The following is a 19,714-nucleotide window of genomic DNA, read 5'->3' as shown; positions in this document are numbered from 1 at the left end:
CGATAGACACCGAGGCCGACGCCGCTGCTACCCAGTACGACTACGGGGTTGACGATCACTCTCTCTTGCCAGAGCAACCAGGCAAGCCCCCCCCCCCCTTGATCACCAGATATCGCCTACTCTCCTCTATACTGCTTGCATTAGAGTAGTGTAACATGTTACTGCTTTCGTTATTCCTATCCTGATGCATAGCCTGTCCTTGCTACTACTGTTGATACCTTTACCTGCAATCCTACTTGCTTAGTATAGGATGCTAGTATTTCCATCTGTGGCCCTACATCCTTGTCCGTCTGCCATGCTATACTATCGGGCCGTGATCACTCGGGAGTTGATCACGGGTATATACTATATACTTTATACATGATACATGTGGTGACTAAAGATGGGTCGGCTTGAGGAGCACCCGCGAGTGGATCTTTGAGGCGGAGCGACAGGGCAGGTTCCGACCACCTAGGAGAGAGGTGGGCCTGGCCCTGGTCGGCGTTCGCAGATACTTAACACGTTTAACGAGATCTTGGTATTTGATCTGAGTCTGGCTACTGGCCTATACGCACTAACCATCTACGCGGGGACAGTTATGGGCACTCGACGTCGTGGTATCAGCCGAAGCCTTCGTGACGTCAGCAACGGAGCGGCGCGCGCTGGATTGGACTGGAACGCCACTAGGCTAGGTCTGCTTCCGGCCGCCCACGCAACGTGCAGGTGTGCTAAGGGCGATGGGCCCAGACCCCTGGGCGCTTAGGTTTAGACCGGCGTGCTGACCTCTCTGTTGGTCTAGGTGGGGCTGCGACGTGTTGATCTTCCGAGGCCGGGCATGACCCAGGAAAGTGTGTCCGGCCAAATGGGATCGAGCGTGTTGGGTTATGTGGTGCACCCCTGCAGGGAAGTTAATCTATTCGAATAGCCGTGATCTTCGGTAACAGGACGACTTGGAGTTGTACCTTGACCTTATGACAACTAGAACCGGATACTTAATAAAACACACCCTTCCAAGTGCCAGATACAACCGGTGATCGCTCTCTCACAGGGCGACGAGGGGAGGGTCATCGGTTAGGTTTATGCTATGCGATGATACTTGGAGGACTTCAGTCTACTCTCTTCTACATGCTGCAAGACGGAGGCTGCCAGAAGCGTAGTCATCGAAAGGACTAGCTATCCCCCTCTTATTCCGGCATTCTGCAGTTCAGTCCACCTATGATAGCCTTATTCCAGTTGATGCCAATGCATACATATGTAGTATAGCTCCTTGCTTGCGAGTACTTTGGATGAGTACTCACGGTTGCATTTCTCCCTCTTTTCCCCCCTTCCCTTCTACCTGGTTGTCGCAACCAGATGTTGGAGCCCAGGAGCCAGACGCCACCTTCGACGACGACTCCTACTACACCGGAGGTGCCTACTACTACGTGATGCCCGCTGACGACGACCAGGAGTAGTTAGGAGGATCCCAGGCAGGAGGCCTGCGCCCCTTTCGATCTGTATCCCAGTTTGTGCTAGCCTTCTTAAGGCAAACTTGATTAACTTATGTCTGTACTCAGATATTGTTGCTTCCGCTGACTCATCTATGATCGAGCTCTTGTATTCGAGCCCTCGAGGCCCCTGGCTTGTAATATGATGCTTGTATGACTTATTTTATTTGTAGAGTTGTGTTGTGATATCTTCCCGTGAGTCCCTGATCTTGATCGTACACGTTTGCGTGTATGATTAGTGTACGATTAAATCGGGGGCGTCACAAGTTGGTATCAGAGCCGACTGCCTGTAGGAACCCCCCTTCCACACTCCTTGACCGAAGTCGAGTCTAGACATTGCAAAAACTTTTACTAACTTGGCCGTGTGCCTTACGGGCCCACGTCGCCATCGGGTGGTACTAGGATCTTTTACTCCTCGACCTTTACTCTGGGACTATGAACTCTCTTCTACTCGGGTTAAACGAATTTACTAACTCTAACACTAGGATCCCGTTACGACATTCACCCCAAAGTTGGATAAGCCCTAGTTATTCTTTAGAGTAGTACTTGAACATTATCCACATTGTCATTTGACTCCTGTGAAAACAACTTTGTTTTCAGATGGAACCCACGAGGCAGGTCGTGCGCCACACGACGGCCATTGGTGCCTCAGGATCACCTGCTGTGTTGGTTGAGATGATGACCTATCTGGGTTATCGCTGGCACCCTGAGTAGACCGTCTATGAGGAGTATCAGGACTTCAACCAGGAGCAGTACCGTGCCATCGTCCACCTCTACTCTCGGGAGTATGACTCCACTACCGTGCTGCACACTGCTCATGGTGTTGGAGTGACTATCGATATGGCGGTCCACGATGCTGCTTATGCTGCTCTGACACGTCTCCGTGGAGAGTATCAGGAGTTGGACACCTCCCCCTTCAGGCACATTGCTATCGCATCCGATGTTGGTGCGGAGGGTTACTACACTGCTGCCTACTCCACTGTCACCCGAGAGCCATTCTACCATCAGAACCTGGTTCTGCATGCTGATGGGCTGGATAGAGCTAACCGAGCTCTTCGCCACGAGTTGTACACCACCCGTCAGCACCTGTATCGTGCTCTGACGCTGTTGCACCCCTCTGTCCGCTCTGGTGATCTGTCGCGTTCTGCAATCTACCCTGCCCAGACCGTGATGCCCCAGGGCGTCAGCTGGCCAGATGTGGGAGGCTACTCTCCTGCATTGGGCCCTCTCCTGCCACCTGCGCATCGGGTTCCACACCAGAGTATCCGCGGACCCCAGGCTACTCGCGTGGAGGTCTTCCCTTCGCGTCACTACCAGCTGTCGGGCTACACCTACCTCCGCAGTACCGCATGGGACTGACGTAGACTTGCTTATTAGTGTTAGATGCATTCGCCGCGAGCCTGTGTGCCGCCTATGATGTCTTAGCCTATGTACCGAACTCTGTGTAGCGAACTCTATGCTGATCTCTTTTGTAAGATATGCCGACTACTATGTAGTATCTATCGTGCTACGTTCATTGTGCATGTTTCATCATGAATGATTCTTGTTTTTTTGCAATTCCTTAATGCTGAACTACCCCTGTTAAATATTAGCAGGATGGTTAGACCAGGTGGTCGTGGTCGTGGTGGCAACGCCCCACCACCGCCTGAGTACATGGCTGGTATGATCCAACAGCTTGAGATGAATCGCCAGTTCATGGAGAATATGATGGCTCAGTTTCCTCGCGCAATATGAACCAGCAGCCAACCCCAGTGACTCTGCAGGATTTCATGCGCCTGAACCCAACTGTGTACCGCAGCTCAACTCAGCCTCTGGATGCTGATGACTGGCTCCGTGACATCACCTATGAGATGGAGTCTGCTGATCTAGCCCCTGCCAGCTATGTCACCTTTGCTTCCTTCTTCCTGAAGGGACCCGCAGCTCAATGGTGGGACAGCCACAGGCGTACTCTGCCAGCTGGAACAATCATCACCTGGCCAGACTTCCAAGCTGCCTTCCGTGCTTGCTTCATTCCTCAGGGAGTCATGGACCGTAAGAAGCGTGAGTTCCGCAACCTCACCCAAGGCAACAAAACTGTGGAATCTTATCAGCAGGAGTTTCTGGACTTGTCCCGCTATGCTGAAGAAGACATTGCAACTGATGCATGTAGACAGGAGAAGTTCCGTGATGGCCTTCAAGCTGACATCAAGCTCGCACTTCTAGTGCACGACTTTACTGATTTCGCCACCTTGGTGAACAAAGCCATCAATGTCGAAACTGGTCTGCAGGAATACCAGAGCTCTCATAGGCGCAACCGTGACACGGGCTCATCTTCGGGCCCGTCCTTGCAGAAACGCAAGATATGGATTCCCAATAGCTTGTACCAGCCGGATGCACCTACCCCAAGGCAGACCTATGCTGCACCTCGTCTGCCTACTCCTCCGACTAGGCAGCCAAGACTCCCAGCTCCACCACCACAAGCTCCTATTCCCACTCCCAATAATGGATTGTGCTTCAGGTGTGGACAACCAGGGCATCGTGCTAGGGAATGCAACCAGAACCAGAATCAACTGGCCCTTCCAGCAACTGGCCGTGGAAGCAACCAGCCCCGCAGCAACAATGCCAAGTCTTATGGTCGTGTTCATGCCAACCACGTTGATCTGAGCGAAGCTCAAGACCAGCCTGCTACTGTGATGGGTACCCTCCTCGTAAATTCAGTACCAGCATCCATTTTATTTGATACAGGTGCATCGCATTCATTCATGTCAGAAGGTTTTGCATGCTTGCATGACATTAAATGTGAGAACATGGATGCTTCACTATTAGTACACACCCCTGCGGGCCAATGTCGAACCTCCATGATTTGCAACAACGTCCCTGTAGAAATCGAAGGACTGGAATTCCTTGTCTCTCCCATCGTACTGAAGTCCTGTAGCATTGATCTCATTCTGGGAATGAATTGGTTAAAAGCGCATACTGCCTCTATAGTTTGCGCCACTAAGGTCGTCCATCTGCTACACCCTTCTGATGAAATAATAGCTTACCAAGCTCATCTAGTTCAGAACGCCGAGGCACGACTTTATGCCTTGAATGCGTTGAACGCTGCACCACTCGAGGGCATTGAAAACATTCCCGTCGTTCGTGAATTCCAAGATGTCTTCCCAGAAGAACTTCCAGGGATTCCCCCTGCTAGAGCTGTCGAGTTCATCATCGACTTGAAACCTGGCACTACCCCTATAGCTAAACGACCCTACAAGATGCCGCCGCATGAACTCCTTGAGCTTAAGGAGGAAATCGACAAATCTCTTACCAAAGGTTTCATTCGCCCAAGTTGCTCTCCTTGGGGAGCACCTTCTCTCTTTGTTAGGAAGAAGGATGGGACAAACCGATTGGTCCAAGACTACCGTCCTATAAACCAAGCTACCATCCAGAATAAATACCCTCTTCCTCGGATCAATGATCTTTACGATCAACTGGCTGGTTCATCAGTGTTCTCCAAACTTGACTTAAGATTGGGTTACCACCAGATCCGTGTTCGTGAGGAGGACATCCCAAAAACCGCCTTCGTGACTCGGTATGGGTCATACGAGTACACCGTCATGTCATTCGGCTTAACGAATGCTCCCGCCACCTTCTCTCGTCTGATGAATTATATATTCATGGATTACCTCGACAAGTTCGTCGTGGTTTATCTGGACGATATCCTTGTATTTTCCAAGAACGAGGAAGAACATGCTGGACATTTGCGTCTTGTGCTGGAGAAGCTTCGAGAACATCAGCTATATGCTAAGTATTCCAAGTGTGAATTCTGGCTCCCCGAAGTAACCTATCTTGGGCATGTCATCTCCAAAGATGGTATTGCCGTCAACCCTGAACGAGTTCAGGCTATTCTCGATTGGACTCCTCCGAAGAATGTGAAGCAAGTCCGAAGTTTCCTCGGTCTCGCCAGCTATTGCCGTTGATTCGTCGAGAACTTCTCCAAGATTGCCAGGCCCCTGACTAATCTGTTGCATAAGGGTGTCAAGTTTGACTGGACAGACAAGTGTCAGGAAAGTTTCCAGGCGCTCAAAGACAAGTTGACTTCTGCCCCCGTGCTTGCACCACCTGATACTAAGAAGGACTTCGTCATTTACTGCGACGCTTCCCGCCAAGGATTAGGCTGTGTCCTAATGCAAGAGCGCAGAGTGATTGCTTATGCCTCTCGTCAACTGCGCCCTCACGAAGAAAACTACCCGGTTCACGACCTCGAGCTTGTTGCTGTCATTCATGCACTGAAGCAGTGGCGACATTACCTTCTCGGTAATCGTTGCAAGATCTTCACCGACCATCAAAGTCTGAAGTATCTGTTTACTCAGCCAGATTTGAACCACGTCAGCAAAGATGGATGGAGACTGTTGCAGACTTTGACGTGGGTATATCTTATACCCCCGGCAAGGCTAATGTAATGGCTGATGCCTTGAGCCGCAAGTCTTACTGCAACCACCTCCAGGTTCATAAAGTTCAGCCCTCGCTTGTCGAAGAATTTAGAAAGCTGAATCTCCATATTGTTCCTCTTGGAGCACTCGCTCCCCCTCCCCCGGAGTTCCGCAAGATGAATCTTCTTGTTGTTACTAAGGGTTCTCTAAATACCCTGGCTGTCGTACCAGATCTCGTAGCTGGTATAAAGACTATACAAGGTTATGACTCTGAAGTCCATAAGATTAAACGCCATCTAGCAGAAGGAAAGCCCTCATTCTTCACTATCGCCGATGATGGCGCCTTGTATTTCAAAGGCCGCCTAGTGGTACCATGTTCGAAGAAAAACCTGGATAAGACTAAAAGGGTTATGCAAGAAGCTCATGATACGCCTCTGTCCATCCATCCTGGTAGTACAAAGATGTACCAGGATATTCGTCAAAGATTCTGGTGGTCTAATATGAAGCAGGACATTGCTCGTTATGTTGCTGAGTGTGACGTTTGTCGCCGAATCAAAGCAGAGCATCAAAGGCCTGCCGGAACTCTGCAACCTATCTCTATTCCTGAATGGAAATGGGACCATGTTGAAATGGACTTCGTCACTGGATTTCCCAAATCGCAGAAAGGTAATGATGCTATTCTTGTCGTCATTGACCGACTTTCCAAAGTTGCCCATTTTCTGGCAGTCAAAGAGACAATCACTGCTAGTCAGCTTGCTACTCTCTACATGGCTAGAATTGTTTCACTTCACGGAATTCCACTGGTTATCAGTTCAGACCGTGGCAGCTTATTCACTTCAAGATTCTGGGCAAGTTTCCAAGAAGCTATGGGGACTCACTTATCTTTCAGTACTGCGTTTCATCCGCAGTCACAAGGGCAAGTTGAACGTGTCAACCAAGTTCTCGAAGACATGCTTCGAGCTTGTGTAATCTCATTCGGCAAGAAATGGGAGGAATCTCTTCCATATGCCGAGTTCTCTTATAATAATAGCTATCAAGCTAGTCTGAAGATGTCCCCCTTCGAAGTGCTATATGGACGAAAGTGTCGAACCCCTCTGAACTGGTCAGAAACTGGGGAACGTCCACTCTTTGGTCCAGATATTATCCAACAGGCCGAAGAACAAGTTCGCATTATTCGTGAGAATCTCAAGGATGCTCAGTCACGTCAGAAAAGTCAGTATGACCGTCATCACCAAGACATGGTCTATCAACCTGGCGAAAAGGCTTATCTTCGAGTTACACCAATGAAGGGTGCACACCGCTTCGGGATCAAAGGAAAGCTAGCTCCCCGCTATATTGGTCCTTTCAATATTCTCGAAAGGCGTGGAAAGGTGGCATATCAACTGGAGCTTCCGCCGAACCTTTCTCAGGTTCACGATGTGTTCCACGTGTCGCAGCTTCGACGCTGCTTCAAGGACCCAATCCGAGCAGTGGATCATGAAGTGCTTGAATTGCAACAAGACCTCTCCTATAAAGAGCATCCGGTCCGCATTCTCGACCAAGCTGAACGCCGCACACGTCAGAAGGCGATCAAGTTCCTCAAGGTCCAGTGCTCGAATCACTCTGAAGACGAAGCCACCTGGGAACGCGAGGATCGTCTTCGTGATGAATACCCCACACTGTTTCCTTCTACCTCCTAAATCTCGGGACGAGATTTCTTGTAGTGGAGGAGATTTGTAACGCCCGGATAATCTTGCTACAGTAATCCCACGCTAATCATGCCATGTCATCCTGATTACTGTTGCTAAACGCCCATTAGTTCAAACCGCGTCGAATTCAAATTTAAAATTTAAAATTAATGTCAGCAATAAAAGTTTTCAAAAATTGAAACAAAAATGTTCGGTGGTTGCTAATTATTACACAGGTAATTATGGGGCAGCAAACCCATTTTTATAAAATGTCTAAATAGTTTAAAAGGTTTAAAAGCAGAAATGCAAAAGGATAAAAAACAAAACAAAGAAAAAAAAGGGACAAAGCAACCCCCCTCTCACTGGGCCAAGTGGCCCAGCTGGCCTCAGCCGCCCGGACGGGCCAGCCCACCCCACGGCCCAGCCGGCCCCCCCCCACACCTCCCATATCCCCCCACCACCAAACCCTAACCCACCCCGTCGCCCCACTCCCCCCCCCACTCCCCACTCGCTCTCCCCCACCCCCTCGCTCTGGATCTGGATCGGGGAGAGGCCCGACCCCGTCGCCCCGGATCCCGTCGACCGGAACGCCGCCTCGCCGCCCTCCTCCTCGACGGACCTCCTCGCCGGACTGCTTCCCCGCCGCGCGTCGTCCCCATCCCCTCCCCGTCGCCTCCCCAACCTGCCCCGAGCCCGCTCCTTCGACCCTACCAAGCTCGGTGAGGCCATGGCCTCCGCCCTCCTCCTACCCCTGTCGCTGCGCCCCTCCTCTTTCTCTGTCGCCGGCCGCGCAGCTCGGCTGCGCCCGCGTGCCGGAGCTCACGCTCCGGGCCGCTCGCCGCCCCGTGCCGTGGCCTCGTGCTCGCCGCCCCCGCTTCTGCTCTGCTGCCGCTGCCCACCGCTCGCCGGGCCGAGCCCCCTCCACCCCGCGCACGCCCCGCGAGCCTCCTCCCTGCGCGCCCCGTGCCGCTATTCCCGCCGGCCACGGCCCGCGTGCCCGCGCCCGCGCCTCCCACTGCTGCAGCTGCCGTGCCCTCGCCCCGCATCGCCATCGCCGGCCCCCTGTGTCCCGCCGTCGCCCGCACCGCCTCCCCCTGCCTCGTCGGCTCCGACTAGCCGCGCCGCCAGCGCTGCCCCTTGCCGCGGCATGCTGCTCCGGCCGGCCGGCCTTGCCCCCTCGTGCTGGGCGCTGGGTACGCCTCGCCCGGAGCCCGCAGCCCCGCTAACGCCAGCGCCCGTTAGGCCCCCTCTGGGCCACTGCCAAACGGGGCCCACGCCCCCCCCCCCCCAGAACAAAAAAAAAGGAAGGTTTAAAAAAATTAATTAAATAAATTAATTAAAATTAAAAATTAAATAAATAATAATTAGATAAATAATAATTAAATAAATAATGATAATTAAATTAATTAATTAGTTAAGGAATTAATTAAGTTAATTAATCCTATTTAATTAATCTAATTAACTAGTTAGTTTAATTAAACAGTAATTAGATTAGTTAATCCTAATTAGACTAAAACAGTCAATGACGAACGGGACCCACATGTCAGTTGACCAGTCAACGCCTCTGTTGACTGCTGACATCATGCTGACGTCATGCTGACGTCAGCGTACACTGTTCTGGATAATGTTGGGTTTAAATAAATAATTAAAATCAGAAAATGATTTAAATCTTTAGAAAATCATATCTTTTAATCCGTAATTCGAATGAAAATACTTTATACATGAAAGTTGCTCAGAACGACGAGACGAATTTGAATACGCAGCCCGTTTATCCGCCACGCATCCCTAGCATAGCGAACACGTAACTTTCCCCCCTCCGGCTCCTCTGCTCGAAAACGCGAAACACCGGGGATACTTCCCCGGATGTCATCCCCCTTCACCGGTATCACCTACTACCGCGTTAGGGCACCTCTAACGCCGTTACTTGTCATGTCATGCATCACTATGCATATGCTTGCATATATATTTATTGTTTCTCCCCCCTCTTCTCTCGATAGACACCGAGGCCGACGCCGCTGCTACCCAGTACGACTACGGGGTTGACGATCACTCTCTCTTGCCAGAGCAACCAGGCAAGCCCCCCCCCCCTTGATCACCAGATATCGCCTACTCTCCTCTATACTGCTTGCATTAGAGTAGTGTAACATGTTACTGCTTTCGTTATTCCTATCCTGATGCATAGCCTGTCCTTGCTACTACTGTTGATACCTTTACCTGCAATCCTACTTGCTTAGTATAGGATGCTAGTATTTCCATCTGTGGCCCTACATCCTTGTCCGTCTGCCATGCTATACTATCGGGCCGTGATCACTCGGGAGTTGATCACGGGTATATACTATATACTTTATACATGATACATGTGGTGACTAAAGACGGGTCGGCTTGAGGAGCACCCGCGAGTGGATCTTTGAGGCGGAGCGACAGGGCAGGTTCCGACCACCTAGGAGAGAGGTGGGCCTGGCCCTGGTCGGCGTTCGCAGATTCTTAACACGTTTAACGAGATCTTGGTATTTGATCTGAGTCTGGCTACTGGCCTATACGCACTAACCATCTACGCGGGGACAGTTATGGGCACTCGACGTCGTGGTATCAGCCGAAGCCTTCGTGACGTCAGCAACGGAGCGGCGCGCGCTGGATTGGACTGGAACGCCACTAGGCTAGGTCTGCTTCCGGCCGCCCACGCAACGTGCAGGTGTGCTAAGGGCGATGGGCCCAGACCCCTGGGCGCTTAGGTTTAGACCGGCGTGCTGACCTCTCTGTTGGTCTAGGTGGGGCTGCGACGTGTTGATCTTCTGAGGCCGGGCATGACCCAGGAAAGTGTGCCCGGCCAAATGGGATCGAGCGTGTTGGGTTATGTGGTGCACCCCTGCAGGGAAGTTAATCTATTTGAATAGCCGTGATCTTCGGTAACAGGACGACTTGGAGTTGTACCTTAACCTTATGACAACTAGAACCGGATACTTAATAAAACACACCCTTCCAAGTGCCAGATACAACCGGTGATCGCTCTCTCACAGGGCGACGAGGGGAGGGTCATCGGTTAGGTTTATGCTATGCGATGATACTTGGAGGACTTCAGTCTACTCTCTTCTACATGCTGCAAGACGGAGGCTGCCAGAAGCGTAGTCATCGAAAGGACTAGCTATCCCCCTCTTATTCCGGCATTCTGCAGTTCAGTCCACCTATGATAGCCTTATTCCAGTTGATGCCAATGCATACATATGTAGTATAGCTCCTTGCTTGCGAGTACTTTGGATGAGTACTCACGGTTGCATTTCTCCCTCTTTTCCCCCCTTCCCTTCTACCTGGTTGTCGCAACCAGATGTTGGAGCCCAGGAGCCAGACGCCACCTTCGACGACGACTCCTACTACACCGGAGGTGCCTACTACTACGTGATGCCCGCTGACGACGACCAGGAGTAGTTAGGAGGATCCCAGGCAGGAGGCCTACGCCTCTTTCGATCTGTATCCCAGTTTGTGCTAGCCTTCTTAAGGCAAACTTGATTAACTTATGTCTGTACTCAGATATTGTTGCTTCCGCTGACTCGTCTATGATCGAGCTCTTGTATTCGAGCCCTCGAGGCCCCTGGCTTGTAATATGATGCTTGTATGACTTATTTTATTTGTAGAGTTGTGTTGTGATATCTTCCCGTGAGTCCCTGATCTTGATCGTACACGTTTGCGTGTATGATTAGTGTACGATTAAATCAGGGCGTCACACAAAACACATATCATGTGGTGAATAAAAAATAGCTCCAAGTAAAGTTACCGATTGAAGTAGACGAAAGAGGGGATGCCTTCCGGGGCATCCCCAAGCTTTGGCTTTTACGTGTCCTTAGATTATCTTGGGGTGACATGGGAATCCCCAAGCTTAGGCTCTTGCCACTCCTTGTTCCATAATCCATCAAAACTTTCACCCAAAACTTGAAAACTTCACAACACAAAACTTAAAGTAGAAAATCTCATGAGCTCCGTTAGCGAAAGAAAACAAAACACCACTTCATGGTACTGTAATGAAATCATTTTTTATTTATATTGGTGTTAAACCTAATGTATTCCAACTTCTCTATGGTTTATAAACTATTTACTAGCCATAGATTCATTAAAATAAGCAAACAACAAACAAAAAACAGAATCTGTCAAAAACAGAACAGTCTGTAGTAATCTGTAGCTAACGCAAGATCTGGAACCCCAAAAATTCTAAAATAAATTGCTGGACGTGAGGAATTTATATATTAATCATCTGCAAAAAGAATTAACTAAATATCACTTTCCAAATAAAAATTGCAGCAATTCTCGTGAGCGCTAAAGTTTCTGTTTTTACAGCAAGATTAAAAAGACTTTCCCCAAGTCTTCCCAACGGTTCTACTTGACACAAACACTAATTAAACACAAAAAACACAACCAAAATAGAGGCTAGATAAATTATTTATTAATAAACAGAATAAAAAATTAACGAATAAAAATAAAATTGGGTTGCCTCCCAACAAGTGCTATCGTTTAACGCCCCTAGCTAGGCATTAAAGCAAGGATAGATCTAGGTATTGCCATCTTTGGTAGGCAATCCATAAGTGGCTCTCATAATAGATGAATAAGGTAATTTAATTTTCTTTCTAGGGAAGTGTTCCATGCCTTTATTTAACGGAAATTGGAATCTAATATTCCGTTCCTTCATATCAATAATTGCACCAATCATTCTAAGGAAAGGTCTACCAAGAATAATAGGACATGAAGGATTGCAATCTATGTCAAGAACAATAAAATCTACGGGCACATAATTCCTATTTCCCACAATAAGAACATCATTAATTCTTCCCATAGGTTTAATAGTGGAATCCGCAAGGTGCAAGTTTAAAGAGCAATCAACAAAATCACGGAAACCTAGCAAATCACACAAAGTCTTTGGAATCGTGGAAACACTAGCACCCAAATCACACAAAGCATAGCATTCATGATCTTTAATTTTAATTTTAATAGTAGGTTCCCACTCATCATTAAGTTTTCTAGGGATAGAAACTTCCAACTCAAGTTTTTCTTCATAAGATTGCATCAAAGCATCAACGATATGTTTAGTAAAAGCTTTATTTTGACTATAAGCATGAGGAGAATTTAGCATGGATTGCAACAAGGAAATACAATATATCAAAGAGAAATTATCATAATTAAATTCCTTGAAATCCAAAATAGTGGGTTCATTAATATTTAAAGTTTTGACTTCTTCAATCCCACTTTTAACAATTTTAGCATCAAGATCTAAAGACTCCGAATTTTTGGAACGCCTTCTAGGTAAAGGTGGATCATATTCAGTCCCATCATTATCAAGATTCATATTTAAAAACAAAGATTTAATAGGGGACACATCAATAACTTTTAGATCTTCATCTTTATTATCATGGAAACTAGAAGAACACGCTTTTATAAAGCAATCTTTCTTAGCACGCATCCTAGCGGTTCTTTCTTTGCACTCATCAATGGAAATTCTCATGGCTTTGAGAGACTCATTGATATCATGCTTAGGTGTAATAGATCTAAGTTTCAAAGAATCAATATCAAGAGAAATTATATCAACGTTCCTAGCCAACTCATCAATCTTAAGCAATTTTTCTTCAATCAAAGCATTGAAATTATTTTGCAAAGTAATAAATTCTTTAATATTAGATTCAAAATCAGAGGGCATCTTATTATAATTTCCATAAGAATTGTTGTAGGAATTACCATAATTATTAGAGGAATTACTAGGATACGGCCTAGGATTAAAGTTTCCACTATACGCGTTGTTACCAAAAATATTCCTACCAACAAAATTCACATCCATAGATTCATTATTATTCTCGATCAAAGTAGACAAAAGCATATCATTAGGATCAGAAGAAACACTTTTATTAGCAAATAATTTCATAAGTTCATCCATCTTTCCACTCAAAACATTAATTTCTTCTATCGCATGCACTTTCTAATTAGTAGATCTTTCAGTGTGCCATTGAGAATAATTAACCATAATATTATCTAGGAGTTTAGTAGCTTCTCCTAAAGTGATTTCCATAAAAGTGCCTCCCGCGGCCGAATCTAAAAGATTTCTAGAAGCAAAATTCAATCTGGCATAAAACTTTTGTATAATCATCCACAAATTCAAACCATGTGTAGGGCAATTACGTACCATTAATTTCATCCTCTCCCAAGCTTGTGCAACATGTTCATGATCAAGTTGCTTAAAGTTCATAATATCGTTTCTAAGAGAGATAATCTTAGCGGGAGGAAAATACTTAGAGATAAAAGCATCTTTGCACTTATTCCATGAATCAATGCTATTTTTAGGCAAAGACGAAAACCAAGCTTTAGCACGATCTCTAAGCGAAAAAGGGAATAGCTTCAATTTAACAATATCATTATCCACATATTTCTTCTTTTGCATATCACATAAATCAACAAAGCTATTTAGATGGGTAGCGGCATCTTCACTAGGAAGGCCGGCGAATTGATCTTTCATGACAAGATTCAACAAAGCAGCATTGATTTCACAAGATTAAGTATCGGTAAGAGGAGCAATCGGAGTGCTAAGGAAATCATTGTTGTTGGTATTGGTAAAGTCACACAATTTAGTATTATCTTGAGCCATCATGGCAAGCAAGCAATCCAACACACGAGTAAACAAGAGACGGGCAAAAGGAGGAAACGGAAAAGAGAGGGCAAATAAAACGGCAAGGCTGAAGTGGGGGAGAGGAAAACGAGAAGCAAATGGCAAATAATGTAATGCGGGAGATAAGGGTTTGTGATGGGTACTTGGTGTGTTGACTTTTGCGTAGAGCTCCCCAGCAACGGCGCCAGAAATCCTTCTTGCTACCTCTTGAGCACTGCGTTGGTTTTCCCTTGAAGAGGAAAGGGTGATGCAGCAAAGTAGCGTAAGTATTTCCCTCAGTTTTTGAGAACCAAGGTATCAATCTAGTAGGAGGCCACGCACGAGTCCCTCGCACCTACACAAACAAATAAATCCTCGCAACCAACACGATAAGGGGTTGTCAATCCCTACACGGTCACTTACGAGAGTGAGATCTGATAGATATGATAAGATAATATTTTTGGTATTTTTTATGATAAAGATGCAAAGTAAAATAAAAGGCAATAAAAATAACTAAGTGTTGGAAGATTAATATGATGGAAAATAGACCCGGGGGGCATAGGTTTCACTAGTGGCTTCTCTCAAGAGCATAAGTATTCACAGTGGGTAAACAAATTACTGTTGAGCAATTGACAGAATTGAGCATATTTATGAGAATATCTATGTATGATCATGTATATAGGCATCACGTCCGAGACAAGTAGACCGACTCCTGCCTGCATCTACTACTATTACTCCACACATCAACCGCTATCCAGCATGCATCTAGAGTATTAAGTTCATAAGAATAGAGTAACACTTTAAGCAAGATGACATGATGTAGAGGGATAAACTCATGCAATATGATATAAACCCCATCTTGTTATCCTCGATGGCAACAATACAATATGTGCCTTGCTGCCCCTACTGTCATTGGGAAAGGACACCGCAAGATTGAACCCAAAGCTAAGCACTTCTCCCACTGCAAGAAAGATCAATCTAGTACGCCAAACCAAACTGATAATTCAAAGAGACTTGCAAAGATAACCAATCATACATAAAAGAATTCAAAGAAGATTCAAATATTGTTCATACATAAACTTGATCATAAACCCACAATTCATCGGTCTCAACAAACACACCGCAAAAGAAGATTACATCGAATAGATCTCCACAAGAGAGGGGGAGAACTTTGTATTGAGATCCTAAAAGAGAGAAGAAGCCATCTAACTAATAACTATGGACCCGAAGGTCTAAGGTAAACTACTCACACTTCATCGGAGGGGCTATGCTGTTGTTGTAGAAGCCCTCCGTGATCGATGCCCCCTCCGGCGGAGCTCCGAAAAAGGCCCCAAGATGGGATCTCGTGGATACAGAAAGTTACGGGAGTGGAATTAGGGTTTTGGCTCCGTATCTGGTAGTTTGGGGTACGTAGGTATATATAGGAGGAAGGAGTACGTCGGTGGAGCAACAGGGGGCCCACGAGGGTGGAGGGCGCGCCCTAGGGGGTAGGCGCGCCCCCCTACCTCGTGGCCTCCTGGTTGATGTCTTGACGTAGGGTCCAAGTCCTCTGGGTCACATTCGTTCCAAAAATCACGTTCCCGAAGGTTTCATTCCGTTTGGACTCCGTTTGATATTCTTTTTCTGCGGAACTCTGAAATAGGCAAAAAAATAGCAATTCTGAGCTAGGCCTCCGGTTAATAGGTTAGTCCCAAAAATAATATAAAAGTGTATAATAAAGCTCAATAATGTCCAAAACAGAATATAATATAGCATGGAACAATCAAAAATTATAGATACGTTGGAGACGTATCAGCATGTTGGCATGCAAGGTAAACCATTATAAGCTCCTAGCTAATTAAGCATGGTATAAGCAACTATAATCTCTAATTGTCATTGCAAACATGTTTATTCATAATAGGCTGAATCAGGAATGATGAACTAATCATATTTACAAAAACAAGAGAGGATACCAGCTTCTCCCATCTCAATCAGTCCATCATATATCGTCATAATTGCCTTTCACTTGCACGACCGAATGATGTGAATAATAATAACAGTGCACGTGCATTAGACTAAGCTGCAATCTGCAGGCATTCAATAAACAGGAGAAGACAAGGCAATATGGACTCTTGGTTAAATCAACAATAACGCATATAGGAGTCACTTCAACAATTTAATCATGGTCTTCTCCTGTCGACCCCCAAAGAAAAGAAAAGAAATAAAACTATTTACACGGGAAAGCTCCCAACAAGCAAAAGAAGAACATGAAATCTTTTTGGGTTTTCTTTTTAATTACTACTACAAGCATGGAAATTAAAACTAGCTAAAAGCTACAACTAATTTTTTTTGGTTTTTCTTAATGGTTATCAAACACACAAGAAGAAAGCATAAAAAAATAAACTAGCATGGATATTACAATGAAAAAGTATGAGCACCGACATCTAGCAATGAGTGTGTGAACATGAATGTAATATCGGTGAGAAATACGTACTCCCCCAAGCTTAGGCTTTTGGCCTAAGTTGGTCTGTTGCCACGGATGGCCTGGCGGATATCCAAAGTTGTAGTTGGGGTCGTACTGTGATGCAGCAGTCATTGCATCATGGGCTGCAACTTGGAGGCGAGCTATCTCATCCCTCCTCTTATACTCTTCCGCCTCCTCTCTAGTTATAAAATATCTCCCTTTTGCCTGAAAGTCAAAGAAAGTAGAAGTAGGGAGAGCGACGTGATAGGTGCGTTGTCTGTCAAAGATTAGTCGGTACTGGAGGAACTGATCGTTCCTCTCAACAAAATGATGACGAACCATAGCCTCATAATCCAAATAAGCAGGAGGCAACTCAATATCATCCTCATGTATGGTTATACCAAGAAAAATTAGCTATATGGGTTGCATAAATTCCACCAAAGAAATCTCCATTAAATCTATTATGATGCAACCTACGTGCAACAATGGCTCCCAAATTATAAGATTTATCTCCTAACACAGCACTCCTAAGAATACTGAGGTCAGGGACACACATGTGACATGCTTCATCCTTACCATTTATGCACCTACCTATGAAGAGAGCAAAATAATGTATAGAAGGAAAATGAAGGCTCCCTATGGTAGCTTGTGCTATATCCCTAGATTCCCCCATAGTTATATTAGCAAGAAAATCTCTAAATTCAGATTTGCGAGGTTCACTAGCACTACCCCATTGTGGAAGTTTGCAAGCAGTGGTAAAATCCTCTGAGTCCATAGTATAAGAATTTTCATAAAGATCAAACAGGACAGTTTGAAAATTGCGTGAAGATGAAAATTCAAACCTCCTCACAAAGGAACTAGTGAGATAGTGGTACTGACGGCACTTATCTGCCTCGAAGCTCACAAGATCAGCGTTACGCAAATATGCGTTAAGTTCTTCCTTAATTCCTGCTCGATCCATGAAGTCCTCTGAAGGCCATTCACAAGGCCGCACTGGGGCGTCCCTTGGTGGTTCATCATCAACATCATGCATTGCAAGCCTGGGTCCTTGCTTTCTTGAAGAACCACCTTGGTACATTTTCCTAAGCATATTTTTTCCTCTGAAAAACTTCTGAAATTTTTAGTAACTTCAAATAAAAGTAAACCAAACTCAACAAGATTGATAGCAACTACTCCTACAAGAGCCTAGAGCATATATCATGCATTAGAACTACTTGGAACCATATAAATTTGACATGCAAGCTCAAGAACATGGTCACATAGGAAGCACAAATTTGCAATGAATAAAGCACTAGAACAAAAACTAATTGGACCAATGGAGGAGTCACATACCAAGGAACAATCCCCCAAAGCAGTTTTGTGAGAGGTGTTTTGAGCAAGGAGATCGAAAATCGCAGCAAAATGAGCTAGAACTCGTGCTTGAGCTGGATGGTGATTTTTTTGGGAGGAAGAAGAAGTGTGTGGGTGCAGGAATAAGTGGAGGGGAGCCATCGTGGGCCCACGAGGCAGGGGGCGCGCCCAGGGGATGGGCGCGCCCTGGACTCTCGTGGCCAGGTGCTTGCTCCCCCTGTTGTGTTCTCAGTGCCAGATATTCTCAAATATTCTAGAAAAAATCATATTTAAATTTCAGGGCATTTGGAGAACTTTTATTCTCGGGGTATTTTTATATTGCACGGATAAATCAGAAAACAGATAGAAAATACTATTTTTACTTTATTTCAACTAAATAACAGAAAGTAAAAGGAGGGTACAGAAGGTTGTGCTTTCTAACTTCATCCATCTCATGCTCATCAAAAGGAATCCACTAACAAGGTTGATCAAGTCATGTTAACAAACTCATTTCGAGTAACATGAAACTGGAGAAATTTCGAATGCCACTATGTTACCTCAATGGGGATATGCACATCCCCAATAATAAGAATATCATATTTCTTCTTGACAGTAGGAAGAGGAAATTCGAAACCTCCAAAAATAATCGATGGAAATTTTCCAATAGAATTGATACTGTGGACTTGAGGTTGTTTCCTCGGAAAGTGTATCGTATGCTCATTACCATTAACATGAAAAGTGACATTGCCTCTGGTGCAATCCTAACAGCCCTTGCAGTATTCAAAAAGTGTCTTCCAAGAATAATAGACATACTATCGTCCTCGAGAATATCAAGAATAACAAAGTCCGTTAAATAGTAACATTTGCAACCACAACACGCACATCCTCACAAATACCGACAGGTATAGCAGTCGATTTATCAGCCATTTGCAAAGATATTTTAGTAGGTGTCAACTTATCAAATCAAGTCTACGGTATAAAGAGAGAGGCATAACACTAACACCGGCTCCAAGATCACATAAAGCAGTTTTAACATAGTTTCTTTTAATGGAGCATGGTATAGTTGGTACTCCTGGATCTCCTAGTTTCTTAGGTATTCCACCCTTAAAAGTATAATTAGCAAGCATGGTGGAAATTTCAGCTTCCGGTATCTTTCTTTTATTAGTAAAAATATCTTTCATGTACTTAGCATAGGGATTCATTTTAAGCATATCAGTCAAATGCATACGCAAAAAGATAGGTCTAATCATCTCAGCAAAGCGCTCAAAATCCTCATCATCCTTTTTCTTGGATGGCTTAGGAGGAAAAGGCATGGGTTTCTGAACCCAAGGCTCTCTTTCCTTACCGTGTTTCCTAGCAACAAAGTCTCTTTTATCATAATGTTGATTCTTTGATTGTGGGTTATCAAGATCAACAGCAGGTTCAGCTTCTATATCATTATCATTGCTAGGTTGAGCATCAACATGAGCATTATCATTAACATTATCACTAGTTTCATGTTCATTACCAGATTGTGTTTCAGCATCAGAAATAGAGATATCATTGGGATTCTCAGGTGTGTCAATAACTGGTTCACTAGAAGCATGCAAAGTCCTATCATTTTTCTTTTTCTTCCTTTTAGAAGGACTAGGTGCATCTATATTATTTCTCTGAGAATCTTGCTCAATTCTCTTAGGGTGGCCCTCAGGATACAAAGGTTCCTGGGTCATTTTACCACCTCTAGTCATAACTCTAACAACATTATCATTCTTCTTATTATTTAATTCATTGAGCAAATCATTCTGAGCTTTAAGTACTTG

This window comes from Triticum urartu, chromosome 3A (genome assembly GCF_056163025.1).
Source record: "Triticum urartu cultivar PI428250 chromosome 3A, HENAU_Tu73, whole genome shotgun sequence".
Lineage (NCBI taxonomy): Eukaryota > Viridiplantae > Streptophyta > Magnoliopsida > Poales > Poaceae > Triticum > Triticum urartu.
This window is presented reverse-complemented; position numbering follows the sequence as displayed.